Source organism: Echeneis naucrates, chromosome 20 (genome assembly GCF_900963305.1).
Source record: "Echeneis naucrates chromosome 20, fEcheNa1.1, whole genome shotgun sequence".
Lineage (NCBI taxonomy): Eukaryota > Metazoa > Chordata > Actinopteri > Carangiformes > Echeneidae > Echeneis > Echeneis naucrates.
In genome coordinates this window covers 10,488,793-10,503,470 of record NC_042530.1, presented here as the reverse complement: position 1 = coordinate 10,503,470, position 14,678 = coordinate 10,488,793, and the positions used below count along the sequence as shown (strand labels likewise).

The 14,678-nt window shown below is 40.5% G+C and overlaps 1 protein-coding gene across 1 annotated transcript in view; it reads left to right on the top strand.

Annotated features, from left to right (window-relative positions):
• LOC115061361 (flagellar attachment zone protein 1-like) overlaps window positions 1-14,678 on the top strand; it is an 85,989-nt gene that overhangs the window by 27,651 nt on the left and 43,660 nt on the right. The window lies entirely within an intron of this gene.

Sequence of the window (14,678 nt, the reverse complement as noted above, 5' to 3'; positions counted from 1 at the left end):
AATGAGAGCAGCGGAGACAAAAGTAACACACTAAGACGGGGAAGGGTTTTGATTGGTTGCTTTTTTTTTATATATATATATATCACTGTACTTTGACTTAGAAAGGGAAGATTGTTTCAATAAGTGTGTGAGTGCGCGCTTATCTGAAGTCAAAGTTACAGGGCTAACATTATGTGGTGGACAGGGGGACCTAAGCACAGAAAATCAAAGTAACACGGCTTGTCAGAGCTGCTGAATACAGAATCAGATGAATATTAATGCAGAACCCATTACCTCGGGGAAATGTTGTCTATAGGCTAGCTCCACTAATGCATGTGTCTCACCTTTAGGAAAGTGGAAGCAGTAGGTCAGTAGGTGAGGGGTCCTGCAGAGTGGACAGCAGTGATGTGTTGGTTTTCTTCTTAACAAGCTTGTCTTGTGCTGCTGAAATAGAAATGTTAAGCATGCAGCTCCTCCCTTCCTTCTTCTTTTTATTTTACCCAACTGCAATTCTTTAACAATGCCCATGGCTAAGTGAGAGTTCACATTGCCATCATGCTTGACAATGCGGTTTTTAATTTTTTTTTATTTTTTATTTGGATTTGATAAGCAGTATAAGCAGTAAATGTTTTGCAACAATATTAGCTTAATATATGTATATTTTTCTATATCAAGTTGGTTAAATAATAGGATGTCTGAATGTAACATGAATAAAAATTGTCACTTCATTTTTTTTTTTCAGTTCACTTGTCACTCAGTGGCGCTGGCAATTACAAAGCCCCCCATCTTTCCATGTATGCAGCAGTTTTTAGATTACATAGTGGTGACATGCTCAGTTCTCTAGGTGCTACTGATCTGCATAAGTGACTTTGCCGCACTTAGAGCTGCTGGCTCCTTAAAGCCCCTTCTAAATCAGTGTTAAAGCCTTGATAATAGACCTCACTGACCAATTGATTGGCCTTCATATGTTTACAGCTCACTTTAATTGCCTCAAAAATACCATTTATCAGCCATGTGTGTCCATGTACGCATGTGTGTGTGTGCGTGTGAGTGGGTTTGCAAGCATGTCTATTGACAAAAAGGCCTATTGATTTATCAGCATCGGGATTTGTCCCGTTCACTGTACATAAAACCCCTGCATATGTGCTGTTCAAAATGGGAAATGGCCCCATTGATTCCCTTAAGTTGGAGCCCAAATGCTAAAGATTTTTGGATAAGCTTTCTCATTACTTAAGCTGAAATCAATAGGGGAGAGCATGGGTCTAATGAATGAACGGGCCACAGATCAGATGGGGTGTGCTCATCCCTGGCCTGTCCTGGTCGATCTGTGTGAGTGTGTGTGTGTGTGTGTGTGTGTGTGTGTGAGAAAAAGAGAGAGACCGTATTCATAAAAACCGACAAACCCACCAAAAATTCACACTGGTGGACAATTTTTGTCTTCTTAATGTTCATATAGCCCATTACTGTTTAATTAACTACTTTTATTCTTGTTCTGCACTAGTCCACTCAGCTTACCTTCTTTAGATCTTTAGTGCTTCCAATATGCGAAAAACATTTTGACAGATGGGAGCTATAATCAATCTGCTTTTAATTAGGGTTGAATGTATTCTATATAAGGAATGCTTTCATGTATTATTGCTATTATCATTATTACTGTGATTGAGCTGTTTCCCCTCACACTCTCGCTGTCTCTCGCTGTTGGAGGCAGAGCAGGGAATTGCCAGAGTTTCACCCAAAGGAGGAGATGCTTCCCTCTGAGGTGCAGAAAACACACACATACAAAAAAGATCGACTTCATTCCCACCAGACCAAATCCAAAAGGGAAATTAATTACAAAATAAAACATATACACAACACATACTGATCACCAAAGTAACCCAGAAGTGAATATTTAAAAAACAAAATGACCCGATACTCCAGCACCTATAAATAAAATCAAATCTAGATAAAATGTAAACTGGGGAATAAAGGAATATTATATTCAGTGCATGTGTCTGTGTGTCAGGGAATCAGCCAACACATACACACCGAGACACACACACACACACACACACACACACACACACACACACACACAGCCTCCCCTGCCCAACCACAACCCCTTTGGCTGACTTCTTGGTTTTTCCACTTTCCATTCTTTCCACTCTTTTGAAACATCTAAACGATACAGCGTGCTGTATCTCTAAGAAATTGTCTTTGGCCGAGAGTGAACCCGCTGCCTTTGAGTATACATTTACCAGACTTAAGCTAAGAGTTTCACTTTGTGCTTTGGCCAACTCATGGAATTAACTACATTAATTAGCTACATCTGATACTGCAGACAGTTGTCATTGCAGCTGTGGTAACTGAGAGTCGCCAGTTAAAAACAAGAAGCCTGCGTTCATTTAAAATGGCTAATCAGTTGATGGTATCATAGTCAATATATACCAGATGTGAGGCCGGCTATTCCGTGGATTTATGTCATGTGGCCTGAAATGAGAAGAACAATCAGCAATTTGTGAAGATCAACAATATCAACAAAGAATGAGTGCAAATATCAGCCCAATTTTTAAACTCCCTGTCCCTTTCCCTCACACCCCTCTAAGGTGTCCCCCCTTTTCAACTCATAAATATGGAAGGCGAGGAATGATGAGATTCATGGACAAGAAAGGAATCAAAATCTATTGTTGCGTGTCCTTTTCCCCGTGTAAAGTTTGGATTAAATGTCACACATTAGCATATGAACTTTTAAATGAGCTTGTTTGCTCTCAGCGGTGTGGGGCATGTAAATACCCATCTTGAGTATGGAATGGGGATTGCTTGGTCGGTGGTGGTGGTGGTGTTGGGGGGGCGGGTGGTTGAGCTTCACAAGAATTGGGAAGTGTAGGACATATTTGAGTGTTGCACCGGCAATTAGATCGCAGCAAGGGACTGGAGCTCCGAACAGCTCTATTGACTGGTTGTGTCTGAGCTGGTGTTCTGCACCTGAAGTGGCAGATAGTGGCAGATGGAAATTCTCCCTGATGGCTATGGCTTCTGGTGATTTGTGGGAAGGGGGCTGACTGACAGGCACTCCTAAAATGAGATGATTGACACGCGCTGTCAGGGTGAATCTACTCATGGGCAAATGCAGGTGTGAGTGGAAAGAAATGCATGCACAAATACGGTGGTGTAATGTAAACACTGTTGCCTTGTTGGAGCGCATTTTTAAAGTACTGGTAGGCAAAGATTTCACACACCAACTGCCGGAAGTGTAATGTTATTTTATACTGCTTCATATATTTAGCATCAAGAAGTTAGCCTTTTAAAAACATGCACATGAAGTAATCATGAAATTAATAAAAACAAGTCAATTAGTTCAAGAAGAAAGGAGGCAGGACCTACCGGCAAATTTATTAACCAACAAAATGCTATGTTGTGTGTGTATGTATGGGTGTGTTGTGTAAATTAGTTGACAGTAACCAAACACCATTCTGTATTTGCACCTTTTTTCAATGACTATGATTCCCTTTGTTTTAAAATGAGAGGTCCCTTATTTATTGACATACTTTCCTCCCAGTGAAGGGCTTGTGTCTGTAAAGCACATTAAAATCATAATGCAATCTTTGCTAACCCAGGAGCAACGTTATTGTTCTATTATACTCACCGAACAACAGCATCCCAGCCTGTTTGTCAATCCAATATCTCATAATGTGCACTCTGCCCGGTCATTTTGAATATAAAAAGATCTTACACTGTTATTGTACCATATTTTCTATATTTAGTATTAATCTCTTGTTCTGACATGAATCTGACACTTCCAATATGATATTTGATTAGTTGTTGTTCTTTTTTTCATAGTCTTCAGGTGATATTGGATACATGTGCAGAGCTGGTATTATGTTGGCTGGGGTATAAAAATGATTTAGTGTGTGCTCAGCACGCAGTGTCATTGACTTGCTTTAATTTCACTGCAAGGGTGGGCTTTATTACTCTGCTCTACTCACAGAATGTGTGTGTGTATGTGTGTGTGTGGATGAGAGCGGGAGAGAAAGACCAAATTAATGTTACCGTGCATATATATTTGTGGGCTTTCCTGCTCGCTGGTGTAGCAGCATGCCTCACCTGTGCACACAGATGCACTTATGCACATCTCTGTATATCTTTGCATGGCTGCTGTATATCCAGGCTCTTCAGCATGTAATTGCCGTTCAATGGAAGAATCAACTAAACCAACACGTGAAACACCTCACTCACACTCAGGACAAACTGGTGGTCCCAGTCCAAGAAACACAGGGGCTCCACTTTGCTGTGACAAACCTTACTTCTGATCAAATGCTACAGAGCCATAATCATGTTTGTGCCACTGAATTCTTTAACCTTTCCATGACCCTGGTGAATGCCAGCGGCCCAATCACAGAACCTAATTGAATCTGCTCGGCGGCGCCCCCCAACTGATGAAAAAATAAAATTGGAGGTGAAAAATGAATACAGCAGCAGAGAGAGAGAGAGAGAAGGAAGGTAATGTTGGTGGTGGGGGTGGGGGGCACACTGCAATTTTATAAATACACAGATGTGCTCACAAACACCCAGACACATACACATAGTCACACCTTTTTCACTTCTGCAGTAAATGGGGAGTGGGAAATGACAGAGAGGGTGAGCGAGAGATGGAGAAAGAGAGGTTGGGCCCAGGTTTCTCATTACCCCCTCGGCCCATTCAGAGGATATTCCTATAAGATAATCTGATTTATTTGCAATTTTCCTTTAAGCGGCTTAGTGTTTACCTCCAAGATTAATATTTTTCTCTGTTATTAATATCAGACTATAATTAGGAGTGATGTGTCTTGCACTGTTCTGTGGCCGCCAGGCAACTAGCTGGATGAAACTGTTGTTGTGACTCTGGTGTGATCCTGTTTCATGAGAGAAAAAAAGGGAAAAGAGAAAGAACTTTGAAACAGAGGAAAGAAGCTACAGGACGGGAATATACGATTACAATTATGGCATACCTGCCTCTGTGTCTATGGGTGTATGCGTGTGGGTGTGGGTGCAGGACTGTACAAACACATGAGTGTGTATTTGTTAAGATTACATGTATATGTGTGTGTTGTGTGTGACAGTGTGATGGTCCCCTCTGATTGATAGGGTGTCTGTGCCGGCTGCAGATTGCTCTTGCTGATTGCTTCTGAGAGCTCCAGCTGATTTATAATCAGAGCAGGATGAAGGATTGAGCTGTGGATTGCTTATCTGCTTATCTGTTTAGCCCCCTCACAACATAAACTGACAAATTATCATGTTGAACACACACGCACACACATGCACACAAACACACTTGTCACATGTGAATGAAAAAAAAAAAACAAAACAACAAACAAACACAATAACATGGTCTTTCTTATTAAACACACACAGACACACCGTCATATAAATGTAATTTTGCAGATATATGGCAGCCACAGAGAACTTAGAGCTTTCCTCATCAGCACATGCACATTTTCATGATTGCCCAGAAGGGCGCAATCAGTCTCATTTGTTTACATGTTCCGCATCAGATATAAGTCAAGTTGCAATTAACTTGCTTTATAAGTTTGCTCCATCCTGAAGAATTGGTTAAAAGCATCCGTGTCAGTAATGACGGATGTGGTTACCTGTTAAATCGTTTGTTTGTTTGTTTGTTGTTTTTAAGAACAGACACCTTTTTGCTTTTGATGTTTAACTGCTTCTCTGTACACATAACCACATCCATAATAGCCTCACCATGGGAAGAATGGCAGAATAACAACAAACATTCATTTTTCCTGGTCAAGAAATTGTGATATGTATTGTCAAAATGTTACGTTAATACAGGACAACACAATAAACAAAGCAGGTGTTTGTTGTTTTCAATAAAGATTGTGGCATATTATGTGAGACTAATTCCACTTGGCAAGCCAGAGTACAAGCCAGCAGGTTTAAATGCTGACAGGTTTAGTATGCCCTATGGCACTGTGACAGCTCTGTGAGCGAGCGAGCGTGTGTGTGTGTGTGTGTGTGTGTATGTAAATGTGTGAATCTTTCTTTTCTGGCCCTCTGTCTCATACTCTTCTCGCTCTTACCTGTCTGTCTGATTATTTGTTTCTTTCTTTCGCTCTCATTTCACAACAGTTGTATGTAAATACATAGTGACAGAGTCACGAGAAGAAGGACAAAAACACAAAGTACAGGAGTGCACACACACACAAATGTGCACCAAGCAAAGACACACACACTGACGAATGGCAGCAATTAGATGGGGAAACCAAGCATGTGAGGACAGAGGAGCGCTGAGGGGCTGTAACTGCTGTATGGAACGTGTGTGTGCGTATGTTGTATGTGTTTGTGTGTAATTTGAAGATTTTTGTCCTTCTAATGCACCATCCTTCCGTCTAAATATCAACACGCTTTCATATGTCATATCACTGGCTGCGATGGCATGCAGTTGGTTGTGAGGTGTTAACATTTACAGTCAAGGGCCAAATAGAGAAAGGACTGCATTATGACATTATCACGCTACAGTATTAATTGCTCATTGGACTGTCTGGAACAGAAGTATTTTAGTACAAAAGACATGAGGGGACAGTGACTAGAAAAAGAACAAAAATGCTAATGAATTCTGTTCATTCATGCTCTGTCAGCCTAGTGAGTTGTTTAACCTATTGGCATCAAGACCTTGACCACAGCTCTCCTCCTAGTTTCTTATTGGAAGAAATCAGGGCAGCAGTCACTTTTCATATATCCCTTTTAATGCAAGAATAAATCTTTTTGAGAAATTCCTCACTGCAGCTTTATCTATTTAAGAGGCAATCATGTTTTTCCCTACTACAATTGCCACCATATAGGTTTCTCCTCACCTGCTTCTGCTTCTGTGGTTTTCTGACAAATTCCCTTCTTTTGTTGAACATTTTACTGTCTTTCCATGTCTTTTTTTCAGGCCATGGATATACGAATATTTTTCCCAACCCTTCTTTTTTGCTCAGTGAGATCCCAAATTGCCTATTTGAAATTCACCATTCATTATATACAGTGCAGCAGTCAAGTAATAAAACAATGTGAGGTTAAACCAAATTTATTTCTATAAAAAAGATGTAAAACTCATTTTGAAGTAACTATAATACACACTAACAGTTGTGCTACTGCGTTTAAAAGAAATTTATAATGGCAACACCATGACTTATGTCCCCAACAGATATGAAGTGGGCTACATAGACTCCAATTTTCCTTAAATGTATCGTATATCTATCAGGTTTTTTTTTTTTTAAATTCCAAGTATTTTTGCAAGATGTGTGTGGGAGCACATTTGCGTATTATTAAGGGTTTTGCTTTCATGCCAACTTTTTGTATTTCTGATTTATTCTCTCCTGTGTGGAATTTTGCAGATCTTACAAGCAGGTCTGTGTGTGTGCTTATGTGTGTTACACACAGCTACGGATGAATTACTTCACTTCTGATTGCTTACATCACAAATCATCCCCATATTATAACCCCTCCAATGCAAATACCTGGCAACGTGTGCGTGGCTGAGAGAGAGAAGGGACATGGATACATGTGCCGACAATATAATGCAAGCTGTTATTTACATATAAACTGAATGTATGCTCTGAGTTCATATATGTAGCTCATGTATTGTACCCATGTGTGTTATGAATGAGTCAGTAAGTATCTGTGTGCGACTGTGTGTGTGTGTGTGTGTGTGTGTGTGGTAACCCTGTATCACTGGCAAGCTCATTTCTCTCAGAAATCAAAGTTAAATGGGTCATCTATCATGAGAATATGTGACTGGGACACTTGTCTCCCGCCATGCTCACTCTATGTGTGTGAGTGTGGGCAAATATGCACACAAATGCAAGGTGTGTGGTGCAAGGGCAGCATGTGTGTGGTTCTACAGCTGTGTGCACCCCTCTTGTGAGTGTGCCTGTGTGTATGTGGCAGCCACTTGTCTTTGCCTGCACTATGATTAATGGTTTACATTGGGCTGTTCAGCCATGCATGTTTCTTGGTTTATCGTTTTATGCTGTCTCCAATTAAAGCTCCATAACTTGAGTGATGGCTTTACGCCAGTGTCCATCAACAGAGGCCATCAACAGCCTTATGCATTCAGGATATGGAAGCCACACACTAACTAATATCCTCTTGTGTCAGAGCAATTGGGCCATCTCAGTGTGTGAAAATGCAGCTGTTTGGTTGTGTGTGCGTGCCCAGAGAAGAGAAAAATTTACATTTTGAATGATTGAACTAATAACCTTTTAAAGTAAATCTGGCTTAACTTCTTATCTTACAACGAATCACTGTCATAAATTGGCTGTGTGGTAAAATAATATATAATCAATGCATTCAATATCTGTCATGAAATAATCAATTAATCCTCCTCATCTTTATTTATTTTGTTATTATTACTTCCTGCTTTTTATATTATAAAAACTCAGTCTTTATAGAGGAATATGTGTTGTATTGTTGCTTTGAGCGTATTGTGAATCTGCCTTGTGAGTACATGTCTGTCTGTGGCAGTAAAGTGGGAGGGGAATACATACATTTGGACATATGAGCTTGCTCATGTGTGCACCACACAGGCATGCACGCGCTGCGCAATATCATTTCACGCAATATTATTTCTCATATAGTGGTAATGACATTAGGCCGATATGTTGATTATACTGTCGGCAAACAGCAGCCAGCTGATTGGGTTAGCATATTACCTTATATCACATTTCTCCATTCATCCCTGTATTTTTTTTTATTGCCCTCATTTTTCCAAATCACTTCCCACTTTCCCAGTTTCCTGGGCGAGGTTTGAGGCTATGCAAGATGGTGATGGGTAGTAATATGATGATAGGAAGACAACAATGCAAAGGAGAAAGAGCTAAAACCTGAGAGGAGCCAGTGTTGTTACACGTCTGGTTTGAGGAAAAGCTCAGTGATACAACAGCTAGATAGATAGTGTTAACCGGTGTGCAAATGTAGGGGTGAATAAATATTTGATCATACTGACAAAAACACAAATGGCTGCAAATAAGTCATGTGTGCAATGGTTTCCACTCAGCATGTGTTTTTCCATAAATATATTTAACAGGTCCACAGATTGGTGAAGGAAAAATAGGTATGATTTAGTCAAGGCGAAGAAAAAGGGGAGTAGGGAGACAGGAGGGAGAGAGATGTTTTAAAGTGGGCCCCTCAGATTGTATGAGAGAATGAGATCTCATCGGCAGCTGGGACAGTGAGTGATGACGTGCTTTGTGTGTGTCTGTCTGTTTGTGTGCACATGTGCGCGCGCACACACATATATAAGACATGTGTGCGTATATATATGTGTTTGTGTGTGTGTATCTTAGGACTAAAACTCATTCTCTATAAAAACAAATGGAAAAGAGCAATATGCATTCACAGTCTTCCTGTTTTACACTTTGTTATTAACTAGTGGTGCACAATCTGCACACAAAGCACAACAATCACATGCTAAGCTGTGTCGAAACCCAGACTTCTGCTGTTGTTGTGGTTTAAATGTCTCTGCAAATTAACTTATGATATTATTGGATATTTGTACCTCGTGCAGCTCATGATTTAGCCATGCATAGTGTACAGTAGGACACATTGGCAGTAAATGGAAAAACAATAACAATTACTCACATCAGCCATCCTTAACATATAGGCTGCTACACCATGTCAGAGACAAATGACACTTGGAGAAAAATGAACTGTGGTTATCTGGAAATTAAAAAAAGGGAACTGATTTAATATTCAGCAGTACTTGAATGGACTGGGGGAAGGGAAAGACCTATGGATGTGGAAAGGGTGGGGGCGATGCTGGAGGAAATTAATCAGGGGTATCAGCTCCATGGGAGTTTAGTCAACCACCGACCTCAATGCTTTAATCAGCCTTTGAGGAAACCGCCACTTTAGCTGCTACCACAACAAACCAAACGCACCAAATCACAGTGCAAGCACACTCCCACACAACTTTGACACTCGCTCTGCAATGACACATCACACGTCGAAACGCTCAGAGAAGTTATTCCTAGTGTGCACAGAAAAAAAAATGCTTCTTTGTATTGTAGATACAATTTGTATGCTGAAAAGCAACTTATTCTGTATATCTAAATGTGCTATGTTGTCTGTTTTAGCCATTTTGTCATAACCTGCCACTCCAAATTACATTCCTACATCTCCTATTTTATTTTGAAACAATTTTCCTTATCTCTGTTTATTCTACTTCCTGCCCCGATGTGTTTCCCATCTATGGTGACTGTCTGGCCCCACCCCGATTAGTTGTACCCATGTCTTGTTCCATACTCCCCTTGTGTGTAGTTAGTCTCTGTGTCCTTCTCATTCTCTGGAAGATCCTGGTTAGGCCTCCATCGTGCTCCTTCTGCAAATTATTATACTACCATCGCTGCAGGAGTGGACTGAAACCATAATTCATTCTGGTTATTTGAGATCACCATCAAATCACTAATTTTGCTACAATGCCTGTTTAGTGAGTTATAAATTTGGCCAATATTTTGATCTGGGCCCAATTTAGGATATAGACATATGTGCTAAACCATTTTAACAATTGTACAATTTTATGGAAGAATGTAAATGACGTGTATAGACAATCATAGCAGGACTCCCCAGGTTCTAATTATTTAATGTCAATGAATTTATCAGTTGTTTCAGCACTTTTCCATTGCACATTGCCTCCTTCTTTTTTCTTTTTTGTGAATATTTTGCCATTTTATTAGGATAATTTTATGCAATAATGGTCACAACTGATTATCTATCATGACATTTAATGAATATGAAGATCTGAATGCGTTCTAGGCTGAGGCTAAAATATTTGAGGCGTGAGCTCGGTTTATAGGAGAGAGGAATGGAGGGGAAGGAGGCAAGTTTTAACCAACTATCTAAGGAACGGAATTGCATGAATCATGGAATGAGATACAAACTGATTATTGCTCTTTTTACAATTGAAATGTTTGTGTAAGTAGACTGTCTGGCATCGGGACGTGTATCTTCAGGACAACCTTTTCTCATACAGCTCAATATTTTGTTGTCGAAAACGCAAGTACATGAATGTATAAGATTGAAACACTTTGGTGCTGCTTTGATTGAAAATTGTATTACATTGTGCAGCTTTGACGAACATTATTGGTTGACCCCTGGGACTGTGTTAGTTAATTTGACTATGCTATCATAGGGCTTCAATCAGTTTTTCATCCACTCATTTTATACCCTTTCAATTATACAGATTACCATTGCTGTTAGAGCTTATTGAGCTGTACTTTTGATTCAAAGGCACACTGGTTAATTGAGGCACAAGCACTGACAGAAATACACACTGTCTTTCACACACCCACACACGTACACATACACACACACAGTGCACACCACTTGATCTGCATATCATTATGCTTTTGATCGAATGCCAAGGTTTTGCTGAGAAAGACATCAGAGTCAAATGGAGCAAACATGTACACAACACCTGTAGCATTTGGTGTGTGTGTGTGTGTGTGTGTGCATGCGTGCACGTGTGTGCTCACACATGCATGTGAGCGAGGCAGCTGTGAAATGTGCACCTGTTTAATTGAATTAGCCTTGTTAATGTATTCACACTCGCTGCCAAAAAAGCGTGGCATTAATGAGCTTGTTAGACCAATTAGTTAATTAATTGTCTGTATAGCAGCAGCTTCCCAAAGAGCTGCGTCTTCATTATCTGATGGCTGCCGCCTGTTGGATCATTGAATGAGGGCTGATAATGCATTGCATTACACACTGTTCTCATGAGTGCCAGTGCTCGTGTGGCTCCTCATATGTCGCATATCTCTGCATATGTCTGTGTATGTATACTATATGCGTAATTTCTGGGGATGCAAACCTGGAGACGCCGGCACATGTATGAATGCCTGTGTAGAAGTATTTGTCTGTCTGTGTGGGGCAGGTTCAGACTATGGTGGCCAATATCAGTGTGCATATTGCAGTGAAAGGTTATGTGGGGGCTGTCACTCCCACAGGTAAAGACATAGCAGTCCTCCCAGCCACTTTCTAATCTCTCTTTTATTAGAAGTTAATATCTCGCCTGCTCTTTCTCACTCCACACTCCCACCTGCTAGAAATGGCCCCGCTCCATCTTTTTAATTCAATTATATTAGCCACCCTCTCTCTCTGTGCCCATAACTCTGCAACTCACATCTCTCGCTCACTTTCACTCTATTTTTTTTTTTTTTACTCTGTTTCTTCCCCTCCTCACCCCTCCTTACTTTGTCCTCAAATGTTCCACTTCTATTCGTAATCCTAGATAGAGGATAGACTTTGGCCAATCAAGGATTTGTGGAAGCCGATCTCCCTTTCTCCTCAGCCTTCGTAGCAAAAACATATGATGGCTAGCAGAGGAGTAAAGAGGAAAGACGAGGGAAGGAGGAGAAGAAGGAGGCGGAGGGTAGTAGTTGAGAGGAGGACCCTGGGGGCAAAACTTTGATTGCTAAAGTAATGAGACTTGATCAGATTGAGGTTTCTCTCTCAATAGGAGCTTTACTAATATGAAAGTCCAAGGCTTAAGCACTCATTTGAAATAAAATCGTAAATCTGATATTCTTTCTTCCGGACTTCCAGCTAAGGTCCTATACTCTCCCGCTGGAGAATTAAGACTTCACACAGACCACATGGGAACTTTTAATCATCTCTGATGGTGGCAGATTTGAGGATGAGAAAAATCACTGTAATGTATTAATTATGTAACAATATTATAGAGTTCTGAAAGTCAGTGGCATAAAGTCTTTGGGCTATGGGAGAGATTTTGACAGACATTGTAATCTTTAACTAGCTGCCTGGTGGATAGGTTAATTTGGTTGCAGCCACCAAGAGTTTTGTTTTAAATTTTTTTGTTATGTGGTTATATATACTTACTTTCCAGTGATTGCCTCACATTTATGTCAGAAAAATCACCAGAGATCCCATTTGGCACTTAGATAAACTGGCATGGCCTGGCAGAAAGGGAAATTTCCCACTCTGGTCGCTCCAAGGCACTGTGGCTCCACCACCTCATACAGGCCAGTTGTGTCAATACAGGGAAACACCTTCCTGTAATCTGCTGCTGACAAACAATCATCACGGGCTCCCTCTCCCAGAGTGTCATGCCACACAGCTGCAAAAGTACTGCAGAATGACACAGCTAGAAGGTTACCTGCCTCTGGACTCTGAAGTGGTCTGCCTGGTTTGGTTTCAATCACACAAGTGTCAGCATCAGCCTTCATCACATAGAAAACATAAGTCTCAGCTGTCCGGCTGTTGTGTGACAAGCTTTAGCCCTTGATTGCCCAGCATGAGCTTCAAAATCTTGAGCCACCCAGCTGAAATGAAACAGAAGAGGAGAGAACAGTGAAGGGGATCACTTCAAAGTCGGTGCAGGCTCAATGGCTGCCTAGGTCACACCCAAGGACTGTATGTCATTGTCTCTCGTTTGACAGTCACCCTTGTTGGGCTTTGGTCAGGGTTTTCACCCCCCAAAAAAAAGAAAAAGACTCTTACCTCTCTCCCTTGAATCAACAGTGTCCTTGAGTGGACACCCTGAGCAACTTGCCAGTCTATCGCAATGTCTATTTCATATAAAATATTTTCTGTCAAATATAATTGTCGTCTTAAGTAAGTACATTAACACAGCTGAATATTAGGAAATCTCATTGCTTTAACTTAATGCAACATTGATGGTGGTAATATTTAAAATGCGTGGAAAATGTGCTCTTTTGCTCCATTATCGTTTTTCATCTGAAGTCCCACTTGCACCATAGATGGGTTAACATAAAGAAGATTAACTTTTTCTCACTTTTTCTCACTTACCTAATATTTTGAACTGTGATTTGCCATCCACTTGGCTGAAGCACTGAAAATCACACATTATTGTCTCAGTTTGGTAAAACTTATTTTATTTCCCCATAGTCACACAAATATTGCTGGAATATCCAGATAAAAAGAGTAATTTTAATTCAGTGTTGCAATACTGGCTGCCCCATTGCTTATAATTGTTACCATCCATTAACCACGCTGTGGATGAGTTAACTACACAAAAGAGCAGTTTTAACTTACTGTCACAATACGTTGAATGATGTACACATACATTGGATGATATATTTCCCTTGTGGGAGAGCGGTCTCAGACTTTTGGACCCCACTCTATACTGGATAGTGTGAAGCATTCTCTGCAGGAGACGGAGCTGGGTTGTGTCTGTAAACACACCACAGTCTGCTGGTAGAGGAGATGATAGGAAAGATTTGTAGTTAAGAATGATGCTGCACATTAAATAACCACTCTGAGTTTACATTTCACTGTACGTGTGGTTATATCAGCTTGTGGTCTTTCTGTCACTCAAATCATCCCAACTGACAAAATGTGTATGGGTGTGTACTTGTGCATATGAAAGTGTATTTGTTCATATGTAAATGTGTTTGCCATGGAGTGTTTGTATGTGAGCCTCCTTCCTAATCTAACACAGGGCTCATTTAACATAGTGCTAATGAATAGGGACTTTGATTTGGCAAAGGATTCTGAAACACAGGCCCACACACACTCATGCAAGGGGTGAGGAGTTCAACCGCTGTCTGCTTCCCAGAAATAATCACTCTATTTCCCCAATAATTGCTGTAGGACTAATTTATATATGGTGACACAGCAGCTGTTATTTTGTATTACTTGCCTTGATTTACACAAACAGATGTTTTACAGTGTTTCCTGCTCAGTGAATGGACAATGAGTTACAT